We start from the raw sequence: 17,728 nt of genomic DNA, 5'->3' as shown, positions 1-17,728 counted from the left end.
TGACCAACGTGACAACGTTGATTCTATATATTCTTAGGGTGGGACCATGTGCAACAACCTCGACCGCTTAGAGATGATGTTGTTTTATGATATAAGCTTCAATTTTCGCTTCGTCTTCTTTTATAGTAATTTTGTAGTACTGTTTTTTCCCGCAAATTTTTGGCTATACCCGGGTACAGCCAAAGCTGGTTGTACCCCCATCCAAAACGATGTCGTTTTGTGTTGTTTAAAATGAACATTAATATACTGGTACAAAAATGAACATTTAATATTTCGAAAATGAACATTTATTTATTTATTTGGAATGAACATTTACTATTTTGGAAATGAACATTTATTTATTTATTTGGAAATAAACTACAAAAATGAACATTTACTATTTCGGAAATGAACATTTATTTATTTATTTGGAATGAACATGTACTATTTTGGAAATGAACATTTATTTATTTATTGGGAAATAAACAATATAGGCGCTTGTAAAAACATAAAAGACCAATGAAGTGAACAATTTCATTATGAACATTAACCATATATTTATTATGAACAAACCAATAAACAAGAAAGAACAAATAATTCAACAAAAAAGAACAAACAATATAAAAAAGAACATAAAATTCCAGAAAAAAGAACAGCCAATACTAAAATTATGAACAATTTTATGATGAATTTTAAAGCCAACATGAAAGAACAAACAATATAACAAGAAAGAAAAAATACTGGTACAAAAATGAACATTTACTATTTCGGAAATGAACATTTATTTATTTATTTGGAATGAACATTTACTATTTTGGAAATGAACATTTATTTATTTATTTGGAAATAAACTACAAAAATGAACATTTACTATTTCGGAAATGAACATTTACTATTTCGGAATTGAACATTTATTTATTTATTTGGAATGAACATTTACAATTTTGAAAATGAACATTTATTTATTTATTTGGAAATAAACTACAAAAATGAACATTTACTATTTCGGAAATGAACATTTACTATTTCGGAATTGAACATTTATTTATTTATTTGGAATGAACATTTACTATTTTGAAAATGAACATTTATTTATTTATTTGGAAATAAACAATATAGGCGCTTGTAAAAACATAAAAGACCAATGAAGTGAAAAATTTCATTATGAACATTAACCATATATTTATTGTGAACAAACAAATAAACAAGAAAGAACAAATAATTCAACAAAAAAGAACAAACAATATAAAAAAGAACATAAAGTTCCAGAAAAAAGAACAAACAATACAACAATTATGAACAATTTTATGATGAATTTTAAAGCCAACATGAAAGAACAAACAATACAACAATAAGTTTGATGAATGAATTTAAAAAACAACAAGAAAGAACAAACAGTACAACAAGAAAGAACAAACAATACAAGAAGAAAGAGTAAAAGATTAATGAAGAGTTTAATTATGAACATTAACGTACCATATGATTATTATAAACAAACAAATAAACAAGAAAGAACAAACAATATAAAAAAGAACATAAAATTCAAAGAACAAACAATACAAAAAGAAAGAATAAAAGATTAATGAAGAGTTTAATTATGAACATTAACCATATGATTATTATAAACAAACAAATAAACAAGAAAGTACAAACAATATAAAAAAGAACATAAAATTCCAGAAGAAAGAACAAAATATACAACAATTATGAAAATTTGATGATGAATTTAAAAAACAACATGAAAGAACAAACAGTACAACAAGAAAGAACAAACAGTACAATAAGAATGAACAAACAGTACAATAAAAAAGAACAAACAGTCGACAAGAATGAACAAACAGTATGAGCGTGTCGTTTTTGGGGGGTACAGCCAGAGCTGGCTGTACCCGGGTACAGCAGTTAGCGATTGGTTTTTTCCCCCTCCTTGTACTTTTCCCTAATGTCCAATAAAATGATACGAAGCCTATATGTTCCTTAGAGTGAGTTTATCCCTAGTATTGAAGGGAGTCTCGAGGTGAGTCTCAAGCATAAATCTTGGAATAATGTGATAAAAGACTACACCAAGTCTTGAAGTGAGTTTGAAAATCCAAGACTCACTCAAGACTCACTTAAGACTCCACTTTTTTATTCCTCCAATCAAATCATGCCACATCATCAAACTTAATTTATCTTATTTCACCCAACTAAATTATTGATGGTTTATGTATTATTTTTTTACATTTGCCTTTAAATTTATGTTCTAGATCTTTTGAATTTAATATGTTATATTATTGTTTCTAATTTGTACGGAATATATGTCAATTTCGAAATTAACATTTTCTGTTTTTTTTCATTTTTTTTCTCGAATTATAAATTACTTTGTTTTAGAGCCGATCAACATGGGTCCGACCCGCTGGCCCGGCCTGACCCGGTCCAAAAATTACCGTTTTTGGGCAGAAGGCCCGGCCCCGCCCGATTTTTTAATAAAATTTACAGGATTTGGACAACGCAAAACAACAATTTTAGTTACAAATTTGGCCATACCCAAAATTGGCCCGAAAAGCCCGCTATTTTTAGCCCGAAATAGCGGGTTATGGGCATACAAAATTGGCCCACCCCGCCCCGACATAATGGACAAATTTTTATGTACTCGGCCCGACCCGACCCGCCTTTTGATCAGGTCTACTCTGTTTGCATATAAGAAAACATAGTTTCAATATTATTTAGAAAATGTACCAAAAAAAATATATATACACAAAATATTACTTCATCTGTTCATAAATAATCGCAACGTTTGTCACTTTCACCCATGCCAATGCACAATTTAGATCGTCAATATCTTAAATTCTCTTCAAATAAAAATTATTAAAAAGTGATATTTTGAAAATACGTATTGAGACGAATCTAACAAGATCTCACATGACTATGTTTTATTTGACATATAAATCACTAACCATCGTCAAAGTTGAACATGTGAATAGTATAAAAATATCAAACGTTGCGAATATTTATGAGAAGTATTTTAAGAGTTAGGTGAGTCTGAGGTGAGTCTCGTAATAATGTGTAAAAATATGGTGAGTTTTGTGTGAGTCTGGATAATGAAAAAGTTAGTGGAAAGCTGATGTGGCAGAGTCTGAAGATTGGAGGTGAGTCTGGGGATAAACTCACCCTTAGATTGAGAATAATTACTTGGTGTTTAAATACATTCTCCCTCCGTGCTTGTTTATTAGTCCTCTTTTCGTATTGGAATGCTTATTATATTAGTCCCTTTTAGAATCTTTCCTTATTTGTTTAACAATTATTCTCACTTTACCCTTATATTACAATTGTAAATCTCTTTTCATCTCAATTAAATGTGCAAATGGTCCCCTTATTTTCTAATTTAACAACACTAAACACTCCACCTACCTATATTTTCTTAATTTTTTCTCTCTCCTACCCACATGGATGACATTATTTAGTGACTAGCATTTTATGCACGCGATGCGTGCGGTGCGTGCAGAATTTTACAATTATTAAGCACTAAATATCTTTCGCAAAGTTCATATTTTACGATAGGGAGGTCATACCATACTCGTTGCCTTATATGACGAAAAACTTAAAATAGAAGGAAGCGATACGTGCGGGATTATATAAAAAGTTCAAATTGTATTACAACCACTAAATATAAAATTAGATAAAAATATGTTCACAAAGTTCATATCAAAAAATTAAGGTTATCAGATTGGAGGTATTGGAACTGTGCCTGTAGGACGTGTTGAGACTGGTGTGTTGAAGCCTGGTATGCTTGTTACCTTCGGTCCTACTGGACTGACTACTTTGGAAGAAGTTTCAGGAACTTTCTGGATTTCTTCTGCATTAGTTACTTCTTCCTTCTGCTGCACACTTGCACAGGCTTGAAGATAGTTCATGGGGGTGACATGGCAACTTCTTTATAGGAAATTGCCTTTGAAGCCATTGATGCAGTAAGAGTTTTCTTCGATTGAACTTGAGTTCTTGATTTCTTGGGTGGAGAAGACTCCTTCAAGCTCAAGGTAAGATTTCTTGAGTTCTTCCTTTTGCTGCCGCTGCTTCTATCCGTTTGAAATCATCCTCATTCAAGCTCATTTCTCCATAAAATGCATCATAAAAGAATCCATGTCCAGTAAGTTGTAAATGTAAGAAAGGGTGGTAGACAGATAGACAAAGGCTTGGAGATGTACATAACAAAGAAACTAAACAATATAGCATTATGGAAATACACAGGTGATAAACTCGATTGTTTATGTGCAAAATAAAATTGAAAGGGGGAGTAATATTCTAACTACACGAATATCGCATAGTGCATTTAAGAACTATGTGAAGTCAGTCTACAGACGCATAAGAAATTATAATGCACAAATCTAATCGGAAAGAGTAAGTTAAGATACTCGACGTAGTTATAACGACATAATAGATACCTTTGAACACCTATGTTTCTTCTGAGCATCTCCGCCCTAAGGATCATGATCAGGACTAATAAAATCAAGGAGATCCGATACATTGTCAAATGGACCAGGTTGAAATTAGTCATTACCTTAATAACAGACACACTGGTTTATAGATTATCAGATTATCAGACACACTGGTTTATAGATGAATCTTATTCATCAGTTGCATCAATGTAAATCTGTTGTTGGAGAAACAAAGTAGTCTCAGCCTAAGTGCAAACTCATAATTCTAGTTTACAAACTTTTAATAAACTTCGCCCGTATTACATTGGAGTTGTAAGCTCCTACAACAGTTGAAGCAATAGAAACTCACCGAAAGACACCTTAAAACATTCTTCATGATAGCCATAGTACAACCTACGCAACCTGCTCTCTGTTTCATTAGAATAAACAACTTCCCAACTGATCATCACAAACCTCAGGACACTTGCAAGTTTCATTAATAATAAAACAACCATAGCAAGCAGGCATATATACACTTCCCAACTGATCATCACAAAGACTACCAACCAGAAACAACCAAAAATAAAGGTTATCCAACATCCAAGTTAGATATGGTTACATATGAAGCACCCATAATAACCAAGGTTATCATACGTCTTCCTGACAGTCACAATATATAAAAGGAAAGATATGCCAATACAATCAAAGGGCCCAGGAAATTCATTGTGAATGAAAAAAAGAGAGCAAGCTCTAGATAATTAGTGGATGCAAGATTCCAATTTAATTTATGCAAGAAAAATACAGAACTGTAAAAATCAAAAAAAGAAAAGAAAATGAATGCTGGACCTTGCGAAAGGCATTGTTCACGGCGAGCATCAAGCTTACACTGGTTCAATTTCTCCGGCATATTCGCCTGTTACATAAAAAAACTCCATTGTCAGACCAAAATCAAACAAATTACAATATGAAATAAAAATAAAAATTTGAACCGAGAAAAAAAAAGCCGAGAAATTAAAATTGAAGCACACTAAATTATGAATTTACAGCGTTCGTGCGACACTAAGCCACAAATCTGTCCCAACATTAAAAGGAAAAAAACACCAAAGCAGCCAAAGGTTATTCCTAAGCTAAACATGACCTAGTAAAAAAAAGCAATAAAGTATAAGAAACCTGAAAATTATTCCTCACCAGATATTTGGAAAAGTTGATGCATGCATTTCTTTTATAGCCATTGGTGAGTCAGATCAAGTCAGGTATAAAATAGCTGCTTCATCTACTAATATTGTGTAATCGCTCACCTGAATTGATTTGAGAAAGGAGAGGATATGATAGTATTTTAATACAGGTTGAAGGAGAGGATTTGAGGAAGAAAAACAGGAGGGAGGAGAGAGAAGTTCAGATGTCAGAAACACACCAGAGGCAGCCGTCTCCACGATGTCAGAAACATCACCAACACCAAAGAAGTCCAGAGAGCTGTGAAGGCCCAAGGTAGCAGTTGTTTGGGCAAGGAGCCGCTGGCTCTCATTCAAGGTTCGACCTATAAATGACCAACAATCAATTTTGCATGTTCAATCAATTTGTAATAACTGACACTTCAAAATCACAGCACAAAAGAAATTAAGATCCTTATCAACCACATCGAAATCATTATTTTTTGAAAAATCGAAAATAAAAAGAAAATTATCCTTAATAAAACGTTTGGTAGACGGCCATCAATTACTACTGTCACCATACATTACGACCTACCAAACAGGCGGTTAAAGTCAGTTCAATGCCGAATAGTAAGAGTATTTCGATATTCATATCCAATCTCCCTCGGGAAGCAATCACCTACATAAAAACCAAAGCTCTCTCCATACCCTTGGACAATGATTTCAACTAATTAGACTATCACACAGATTAAACAAACTACAAATATTAGGTGTACTTTGGACCAAATCAATCAAATTTAAACCGACAAATCTTAAATTTGGAGGAAATAGACAGAAATGCTAACTCAAAATCAAATTTAAGTAAAAAAATTGAATTTATGTCTTGCTAATTAATGTAATTTAATCCAAAATCAATTGAAATCGATCAATTGAAGTATTATATGAAAATTTCAAAATCAGATTAACAAAAAAATGCATAAATTCATCTCTTAAAAGATGTATAAGGATTAAGGAGTCTCTGAAGTCAGATCCAGACAACTTTTAATACATGACAATCAGAATCAGAATCACAATCTTACACATTTTAATCAAATTCTAAAAACAACTAAGATCCCAGTTTTGAATAATAACTTGGAATCCTTAGTAAAACAACGAAAATTCAGCAATTCACATTATGAACAAACAATCACAATTCACAGAAATGCCCTGAAAATTACATCTTATCAAATATACAATATTAAACCTGAAAAAGGTAGTAGTGAAAAGGAGCAAAACCTGGGAAAGAACTTGAAAAAAAGCGACGGCTTCGACACCAGTAATCCGACCATCATGATCCAAATCAACCCAGATTACCGAAATTTCTTCATTCAATACAATACAAACTCCATCAAAATCAAACAAATTACCAAAAAGAAGAACCAACAAAACACCCAATTAAATGAGTAATTCAAATACAACAAATAGTTTTCAGTATCATAATTTTAAAAAATAAAAATAAAACAATTCAAATCAGAGGAGAGAGACCAACCTGGTAACGCAACGGCTTGGAACGCGATTTAGTGAGGGACGACGGCGAGGAAATGTAACCCTAGAAATGGGGACGCGAAGAGTGAGAAAAGTGAGAGGGTGGAGCGTCTGATATGTGATGAGAGGGAAAAGAGAGAGGGGGCTCAGTGAGCTGCCGAGCAGCGTTAATGAACAAAATTCAAGGGTGTTTTGGTCATTTAGTTTGGGGACACGAAAAGTTAATTTACCAAAAAAACCCTCAGGAGCTGGCTTATATAATAGAGATTCACATGCAATGTGTCGTTTTGGTAGATTGTTCAATATTTCATAAGGAACTAACAAACAAGAATAGAGGGAATAGAAACAGTATGCGAAAACACATTTTATTTGCAACTTTCAAAACAAACAAAAAGTGCGATTATAAATTTTTTTTAAAAAATTCGGATGAATAATATAGTATATACAGATATACTTGTATCAGTGTCACTAATTCATCATTTCATTGGGCATAGTTTGAACAAGTACTTTATCCGTCCCAGATTACTTGTTACACTTTCCTTTTTCGCCCGTCTCAGATTAGTTATTACTTTTCTAAATTAGGAATGACCCCACAATTATTATATTGTCTATATTTTTCCACTATTTTTTTTGTCTCCACATGCTACCTCAATTCAATTAAATAAATACCCCTCTAACTCCTATCACATCTAGTTTTTCTAAAATAACAATTAATAATCAAATAACCACTTATCACCTAAAACTTTGTATAAATGTAAGTGTAACAAATAATTTGGAACAAGGTCTATTATTTATAGACAAAATAGGAGAAAATAATGGTAGTGAATGGCCCATGACTACTAATTATAGAGGGTATGGATATCTTATGCAAAACTGTCTTTCATATAATTGGATTGGCTTAAACTAGACTTTCTCTAATCATTCTGCCTCTGTGACAACTACTTCCAAGTTCCAAGTTCCAAGTGTCAACATACTTTTTTTTATCTTTTTTATTTACTATGGAGTAATTAGTTTCGAATCAATAAATTGTACGGAGGACGTGTGTCAAACCAACCGCGCGCCTATCTCCTATCTCTTTTTTACGGAGTATAAATGAAGATTGAGAGCATTTTACTAATCACGTTTTTGGTGTTCCTATCTAAAAGATTAAAATACCATTCCTCACAATTTAATGTAATGAACAATTAAGAATGCAAAATTCAAATTAAACATAAATATATTCTAATTTCCTACAAGAAAGCAAAACCCGTAAATGACAATAACAAAAAAGTCAAACTAATATGCTTACTATGTCGTGTAATCTTTAAGAGGGAATTAATCACATATAAAATTTACAATCTTTCCTAAGATTATGCAATTTCTCAAATTAAAATAAAAAAAGTCAACAAAATACCCCAATCAAATTTTTCTGTCATTGCAAAAATAAAACAGTCATATAATTTTGGAAATTTGATTAGTTGCCAAAATCTTGAAGTGTTAAATAAGGAAAATTATAATTACGCAACTTTTTTTTTCCAAAAAACATTCGTACTATGAGTTAACAAAAAAAAAAAAACTAAATCAAACAAACAAAAATACTACGTTGTCCTCAAAAACTCTACCACATTTTTAATAGTGTTGATCTCGCACCAATACACATAAGTATTTTATTTGTCATTGATACTAAATACTTCTTCTAAATCCATGCACAAATAATCAAATTAAATATATAACGATATGATATTTCAATTAACTAAGCAATGAAACCAATTAGTGAAGTACTGGAACCAATTAGTTATGGACTGAAACTAATTAGTTAAGCACTGGAATTAATTAGTCATGCAACATAACCAATTAGTTAAACAATGAAATCAATTAATTAAGCAATTAATCCAATTAGTTAAGCACTGTAACCAATTAGTAAAATAATTTAACCAATAATTTAAGCAATGAAATCAATTAGTTAAGTGTGAAATTAAATTAGTTAAGCAACGAAACCAATTAATTAAGCAACAAAACCAATTAGTTAAGTAACAGAACAAATTAGTTAAGGAACAAAACCAAGTAGTTACACAATGGACATTTATTTGAAAAAAGTTCTCTCTCCCTCTCCCTCTTCTCCCTCTCTCAAACCCTAGCATCCATTAGTGAATTTCCAAGGGGCTTCCATCGATTTTATCGGTGGAAAGCCCCGATCTTTTTATTTTGTTGTTCTTTTTCTAATTTTGTTTGATTTTTAGGGTTTTAATAATACTTCCTCCTTGTGTGAGGAATTGTTTGAAGGAAATAATGCCCTTAGTCCAAGTATGCATTCAATGTTAAGTCTAATAAATGCGGTTCAATATTAATTAATTATGCAAGTTAATAATTCAGTGAGATCAAGTGAACTGTATGCCTAGCTAGAGGCCGCTTCACTTCAAGTGGAATTAATAATACTAATCCACAGCTTACTCTTGACTGTACCCGTAGGGTCACAAAAATAGTACGTGAACGAATCAAGTATTTAAGTGAATTAAATACTCCATTTATGGATATTCGGAATCGACGAATCTAGGTTCCAGTGGGAGCTGAAATCGTCAAAAGGCAAATTATGAATACTCTGGAAACGATGAAATTGCCGGAAACGGAAATATGGATCGTATCGGAAATATAAATATTATCCAAGTCGTAGATGTTGCCGGAAACGGAAACATGATATGTATCGGAAAATATTATCGAAAATGGAAATATTGCCGGAGTTGGACATATTGCCGGAATCGGAAATATTATCGGAATCGGAAATAAATTCCGGAAACGGAAATATTAAATATTTGTTCGAAACGGAAATTAATTCCGGAATCGAAAATATTAAATATTGTTCGAATCGGAAATGAATTCCGGAATCGAAAAACGAATCGGAAGCGCGACGTACGAAATAAACATCGGACGAGCTTGCTAGACGTAAGGCCCATCACGAAGCTAGGCCCGCGCAGCAGCGAGCAACAAAGCAGCAGCCCGCGCCGAGAAAAGCAGGCCCAACCAAGCGCAAGGCAAGGCCAGGCCCAGCCAAGGCAAGGTAGCAGGCTGGCAGCGTCCTCACATGGGCCGCGTGCCAACGCTGCTGGGCCGAGCCACACGCGCGCGCACATCACCCCTCGTGGGCTGCTCGTGTGTGTGTGTGTGTTGTGTTCGTGCATGCCTCGAATCCTTAGACGCTTAGGATTTTTCCGGTTAGATCGTTTTCCTAAATCCACTAGATTTAGTCGTTTAATTAAACACTAAAAACAAAGGATTAATTTAAGTTGAATTCTAATTGAATTAGTAAATGGAATCCTAGTGGATATCTAAGTCCGATAATTCCTCCATATAAATAGGGATGAATAATTACAATTTATACAACGTATTCTGAAGTATTCATATAGTTTTAAGATTAAACTAAGCTTAATAATTTGCCAAATAATTAAGTTCGAATAACATAAAACCTTAGACTATATTCTAGTTAATTGAAACTAAGGCGGATCTGTAGACACCTACTTTTGTCCCCATTCCCGAAAGGGAAGGTTCGATGATGAGAACATAAATCTCCACTTGGCAACGCATCTCCTATAAAATAACGAATCTCAATCACCCTTTTCATTTCACCCGAAATCTGCTATTTATAGAAACCTGCTATTTATGGAAACCCGCTAAAAATAGTAATTGCCGTAATGGGTAGTTGTTAAAAGTGGCAAGTCATAAAAGATAGAAACCTGTCAGAATTAGGTGTTGCACTCCAACATAAAACCTAAATGAGATAGAAATTGCAAGAGGAATCCTATTCCTAATATGATAAGAGTTACGTATTAATTAAAATCCTAACGAGCCTAGAGTTCTTAACGGGCCCAGACGCATTCCGTCATAAAGTTAATACGCACAAAAAGACTTGGATAAGTCTCAAACACTCCGGATTCTAAGAGTCCAAATCTAACAAAGAACTTGGCCCAAACATCATTTTCAACGCCTAGCCCTGGGCGCTGAAATTGCCTGGATCCCATTTTCAACGCCCAGAGCTGGGCGCCGAAATCTTTAACGCCCAGCCCTGGGCGCTGTAAATACCTGGTACGTGTTCTCTCTTAATTCTTCTTGGATTAGAGCTCTACAATTCTATCTTTCCACGAACTCTTTTCTATAAATATAGCCCCAAATTCGACGTGAAAGGGACACACAATTCATTATTCTAAGTATTGGCTCCAACCCCTAAGCCTAGGCCTCACGCTGCGAAATTGATCACGCGTTCTGTCGCAATCGATCCAAAAATCGAACAGAACGTATCCTGTCCCGTAGTTTGAGATTCGTTAAATAAAAGGAGAAATAACAAAGTCAAAGTGGTTAGTTTTCTGAGAACCGTGAAGAACCTCTCAAGGGTGCGTCGTAATGTGCCCCTTCGCATGATTTAATTGCTTTCCTCGCCCTTTTATGAACTGTTAAACTAATCAAATCTGATTGTTCTATCACGCCTAATAAAGATAATATGTTGGGAAATTGGTTTATCATTCTAGGTCCCTTAAAACAATCTAAATCAGATAACGCGATCGATCTAGTATTATATGTTGCATATTGTTAAAATCAACTCAGATTAGTTTAATAGTTAACGCATGTCCCTTCAATTATTTATGCTAAGCTAGTAAGGATATCCTGCCTCTGGAGTTATCGGAGAGCGAGTACTCCTCTCGGTAGTTACAGTCCCCCGAACCCTCAATCTCTACCTTGCGGGTGTATGTTGAGAGATCCCCACACTAGGGATCACAAGGGAACCTACGACCGTCGTGGTCAAACATAATTGCACTCCCTTTATGTCACGATAACCGGGTTTGTCAGTTTTTCTCATTTTCGTTAAAAACTGAATGGCGACTCCTATATTACTAGTCAATTGGGTGTAAACTCACAGGAAATCCAATTACACTTGATTTGACAAAAAGAAACGTCACACCCACGAGGGTCGAGGTCACGCATTAGCCTCGTGCTTTTTCGACCCCCTCACAGTGGCGACTCCACTGGGGATAGTGAAGGAAATACTCGTGCTCGTAGGTAATCAAAATAGCCGAAGGGTGAAACGATCCTACCCCGCGCTTATTTCCCCATCAAGTTGGGACGACCTGAAAATCAGCATATTAATGTGAACGGGCAGAACCGCATAACGAATCTTGGCTCCCTTAGATGTTTCATCTCGGGAGTTGGGACTAAGGATACCCATTGCCAACCGGGGGGTGCATACACTTTGAATGTTTTCCACTCGGCATTTTCGCTAGTAGTACACCCGTCCCAAACCCAATCGCTCGCCCACTAGGTCCCTCTCATTGGTGCATGCCCCCTTGGCTTACATCGTGATTGGCCTCTTGGGCGAAATTCGTTTGTTGAAGGCACTACCTCGACCGGGGCATGTGTTGGATCTGCGATAGAAGCGGTACCAAGCCGGCGCAAATACTACCCATAGAAGCCTATCATAAACTACATGACATATTATTATTTTGCCTCATGATGTAATGTTAGTTATGTGTAGCGAATTACGTGATTGTGTTGTGATTGTGTGCGACAAATAATACTAGAAAACCAACGACCTTAAAAATTGCCCAAACATTCATAAACCAATTGGCCAAAGAGTTATACCAAAATACGTGTTCCGCAAACCCGAACGATCGCCACAAAAGTAAGCGACGCTCGGGATGGCCCGTAACGAATCCCACAAACGCTGCACAATGCGTAAAGGACGTTATTAGGCAAGCACGCAAAATTAAGTCGCATATACAAAAAATATACGCGAACAGAATACGAGTACCAGTCAGGGACGCATTTTCAGCGCCCCTGGCTGGGCGCCACATATTCTCACGCCCACCGTTGGGCGCTGAAGTTGCTGCCTGGCCTTTTGGTCAGGCACAGCAGCCTCGGTGCCCGCGCATAAAAAAAACGAAGCAGTAAAAGAAAATTCGTGAAGATTGCTGCAAGGGCGTACGAAAAGGCACTCAATTCTAAGAATGACTTATAAAATAAACAACTCTTTGTGTCGTTGTTAGGCCTCCTATGACGACAATGTGCGGCACCAAAATCGAGCATGCTAATTAAATAACCTTGAATGTCATATGGGCAAAGTATTCAAAAAATAAATGTTCAAATGAAGTTTTCAAGGAAAATTAATGTTCGAATAAAAAAAATCCGAGTCTAGACTAGGCTATGCCAAAGTACAATCTAAATCCTAAGTCTTAGCTGTCTTATCCATAGAATCGGTCCTAATGCTTGGTGTCGTTCAGCAAGTTAAAAGGTTAAACCATATTGAGTCTCCCTTCCTAACATTTAAATCAATAAGCACCCATATGTAATTGTCATCCCTTGCTAAGAATCTACGGCCTCAATACTCTCTCTCACCAATAAAAATAATATATTATAGTATTTGCAAAATGGAAACAGTCACATTCTGAAAATCATTCCCCCATAGTCGCACAACCTCCAAAGTGAACCTAAGGTATCAATACCATTGGCAAAAAATTATTAATGGCCTCAAGGCTTATGATCATATTGGGTCACGACTATCATAGTTCTCTTGAGCCACTCGCTCCTTGAAATACTACTAAGTACAGACTAAAAGATTTTCCATGAATGCAACATGACCAACCATGAAAATACCCAAATCGGCATACCATAAGGCTACCATTGGGGTAAAGCAATACACACTAAGAGAGAAGCCGCACTAATGATTCTAGTCTTGCAAAAATGAAAATTCGATCTCCCCAATTAACTACCTTGCCAACATTAAGCAAAATGGCGCGTGACAAATGAACACCCAAGGGTTAAAATCTAAAGTGTCAACCAACGAAAGTTATGGTCCAATTAGCCTAAGTCTGAAAGTTACCTGGTCAAGTATTATAGGCTTACGCCACGTCATTATTTTGAGTCTAGGCCACCTCCTTGTATTCATACACGGGTTATAATCAGAAAGATTAATGAAAGTTCGAGTCTAAATCACAACTTCCAATTAAATCCCAGAAACTGGAGTCTGAAAAGAAACAAAAAAATTATTTTCGATGTAATTCTTTCGTTAAATTTCAATAAAGTGAAAACAACATTTTGAATCTACGCTATTTGCACATTTTAAGAAACGACTAAATACGCTTGCAAAGTAAGACAATTTAAAGGTCCACCCTAGGCCTACTAAAGCTAAAGGTCCACCCTAGGCCTACTAAAGTTAAAGGTCCACTATAGGCCTACCAAACGAGGCTCACTCAGTCTCGCCTCGTGACTCAAAGACCACAACCATCCACCTTTTAGCCCAAATAAAAAGGGGGAGAAATCCCAAAGCAAAAAAAAAGAGAAAAAGAAAAGGGAGAGCGAAAAGAGCAAGCCATGGAATACTTATCCCGTACCTCCCAAAGTGCGAAATTTACCAAAAGAAGAGCCAAAAGTGTACTAACAAAAGTGAGAATAGAAAACCAATAGAAAGAGTCAGAAGTCTAGACTAAGTAATGAAATACTTAGCCCGTACCTCCCAAAGCGCGAAATTTACACGAGTAAAGCAAAGGAAAAGAATTGATCAACCAATCCAAATCATGCCACAAAAACTACATAAAGTTCTACGATGTCTACCCTTTCCAATCCTTATGTTCTTAGACGCCTTCGCTATGGGGCCCCTGTTCAGCTCATTTAACCCATCCATGTTCTTATTGCCATAACCCAAGAAACTATTACCTCGACTCTTGTTCTTGGACTTGTTATCAACTGCAAACCACGTACGGCCATTGACACGTGCGTCATACCCATTATTTCCAAAGCCCAAACCTGCTCTTACACCACCATTAGCATAATGACCATATAACTTGTTTGGATACATCCTATTGATATACCCTTGAGCCGTCCCCATGCTACTCATTGGCCTTGGTTGATGTAAACTCATGACACTAGCTTGAGGCTGCAAATTGTGAGTCCTAGAAGATGTAATCCTCATGCCTGACTAATACCTATACAAATCATCCTATCTCATTCGACCCGTCTTTCAAGCCGTCTTGAGTCACGAATAAAAAAAAAAACAAATGAAAAGTACGTTCTACACTTAACGTAAAACAATTAAATTACAATAAATAATAAAAAATAAACTTTGCAAAGCGCCTTTAAGGTTCGTCTAACAAAGAAAAAAAGAAGCATTTAGCGCACCAAAAAAGATCCACCCAGAAATCATTTCCAGCGCCCAGAGCTGGGCGCCGAAATCTTTAACGCCCCAGCCTAGGCGCTGAATCTCTCTGCTTGCCAAATTTTGTCCAGAAGTGCTCGTCATTTTATCCGCACATGCACGGAAAAATAACGAACACTTGGAGGGGTACAAAACGTATTCAGATATACGTACCAAAAAACACATGAAAAGATTTTTGTGCAAATACATGTACTTAAAAAATAAAACAAAATTTTGGCTTACGGCAAAGCAGCAGATTAAAATAATAATGAACTTCACTTATCTCATCCTATTTCAAACATTACGATTCCACCTCGAACGTACTTGTTTAAAATCAGCATTCTAAGAAACCATTTACTAGGCTAAGAACTACGCAAAACTTGATTCCAAATTAAATCTATTTAAGGCGGATACGTAGGCAATCCATGATTCGGTCCAACCAATTTGCAAAAATGTTAAAACAAGAATAAAAAATAGAGTCCCTTATTGAAATTTAATTACTTGCAATCCAAGTCGAAAGAGAAATTTAAGTCAAAGGAAGAATCCAAGTCATCAAGATGCCAAAATGAGCACACATCGAAAAATAATAAGGGCACGTACCCTTGCCAGAAGGAGCACTCACACTCTTAGGCACTTAGCCAATACTCAAAAGATTGCTTTGCCTCAATTAAATGGGGGCTAGCGCGAGCGTCCATGACCTCTAAAATACTCGACTTGACCCTCCCCAAAGCAAACTAACTCACTTAAAGACCTTCTTTCACCACTAGACATAGTCGTTCGCTTAAAGACCTTCTTTCACCACTAGACACAGTTATAATCGCCAACAGGTAGTAAAGGCAGTAAGCTTGCAATAAAGAGGATTGTTCTACGGCGTCGCCCCATCGTTCCTTCGAACTCAGGGCACCCGTTCAAGGTAATTCAAATGTTTGTGAATCCCCTTTGAAAAAAAAGACATTGTCAATAGGACTTGGCACTTAACCAAGGCTCACCCTACTTAGACATATGACACGGGCATCTAAACTCGAAATCTGAAAGCATCATTAAAGGGAAGACATAACAGCAACCGGGGGCTAAAAATTGAAATGAAAGAGCTAGGGAAAGAACTAAGTATACCTTGACCTTTTGTGCAGACATACGCCAAGTAAATCTAAGTCAATTTGAAAACGGTTTATATTCCCGCAATTCTGGAAAAGATGGCCCTAAAAGCCTAAAGCATAAGCCAAACGGGCACAAGTATATCTTGACGCCTGCACCCTGGCTTCCAGCAAACCTTAGACAGCATTCCAAAAATCGTAACAGTATTTTGATTCACTCATGTAATCCTGTACGAATCCTTCTATAAGTCAACTTACTTAGGACACCTCGGTTTGTACACAGTAGGACTCGTATTTCAAATAATTTTCAAATAATTTCTTCGAACATAATAAAGTGTCGTTGGTTTAATCTAAGTATGCATTTATCTCAATGTTGCAAGTGAGTCAAAAAGATTTCTAAATATGATTATGGGTAAAGAAAGGCACCTAGATTTTGGACAAGGCACACTTCAACATGTGACTACCTTGACCATGGCAATGTCACACAATTCGACCTTTACAAGAGAAGTAGCAAATCACTACTCGAATGTACCTCGTACTAAACGGGTTTGGTTCAAACTATTCATGATCCATGTCACCATGAATGCATTAAAACGTATGCCAAGCATTATAGCACCAAGCCAATCCCATAGCTACAGTTGGAGGCTTGAGAAAAACACTCTAAAAATGCTCGAAATGACGATTTTATCGCAAATTCTCGACGCTAATGCTAAACACACGTCATAGGGGCACAATCCTAAGGTCAATCGTGTAAAACGAACCTTAGAATGGCTAAAACCCCTTCCAAATTCTAAAGCACTACTTAAGAATATATAAAAGTCACCCCACTAACAAGGGTAACTGAAAATCGCGAGTCACCAAAACTCCGATCAAACTACTGCACCTAACGCTCGCCCTATAAGCGCCCGTTACACAGTCTACGTCGTTCCAAAGCAAAAGCGAAAGAAAAATCAAGGATAAGAACTGTCAAAATATACCCAGAAATCGTTTTCAACGCCCAGAGCTGGGCGCCGATATCTTTAACGCCCGCCTGGGCGCTGATTCTTTCTGCTAGCCAAGTTTTGCCCATATATAAAAATAATAAAGAAACACCTATGAATCCTCGCATCGAACGAAGTAATAAGCCGTGCACACCCACGCAGAAGGTTCTACACTTGTTCGAGCACCTAAACGAGGTGTGAGAAAGTACTCAAATGCAAAAAATAATAATGATATCCCAACACCTGGAGGAATGTTCTAAGACACGCTGTTAGGCCACACAAGCCTACGTTGCACCATAAGTTCAACCATCCCACAGTACAAGTCTAAAAAAAAGTAAGGCACATTGCACTAATGCGGGCACGACCAAGAGTAAGAGTCAAAGACTACTTATCGCCCAAATGCAAGCCACACGACTTCTACATTAAGGATTAAAGGTAGAAAAATATTACCTACCAC

The 17,728-nt window shown here is 36.0% G+C and overlaps 1 long non-coding RNA gene across 1 annotated transcript in view; it reads right to left on the bottom strand.

Moving 5' to 3' along the window:
• Positions 1-4,957: 4,957 nt before the first annotated feature.
• Positions 4,958-17,728, bottom strand: part of LOC110804647 (uncharacterized) — a 44,536-nt gene continuing 31,765 nt past the window's right edge. The window contains exons 2-6 of the long non-coding RNA XR_002537790.2: positions 7,050-7,109; positions 6,797-6,882; positions 5,785-5,907; positions 5,559-5,668; positions 4,958-5,283 (exon numbers count right to left, since the gene is read on the bottom strand). This is a non-coding gene — a long non-coding RNA (uncharacterized lncRNA). The remainder of the gene's footprint in view (positions 5,284-5,558; positions 5,669-5,784; positions 5,908-6,796; positions 6,883-7,049; positions 7,110-17,728) is intronic.

The sequence above is a fragment of the Spinacia oleracea genome, chromosome 6, assembly GCF_020520425.1.
Source record: "Spinacia oleracea cultivar Varoflay chromosome 6, BTI_SOV_V1, whole genome shotgun sequence".
In the NCBI taxonomy this organism is placed as follows: Eukaryota; Viridiplantae; Streptophyta; class Magnoliopsida; order Caryophyllales; family Amaranthaceae; genus Spinacia; species Spinacia oleracea.
This window is presented reverse-complemented; position numbering and strand designations above follow the sequence as displayed.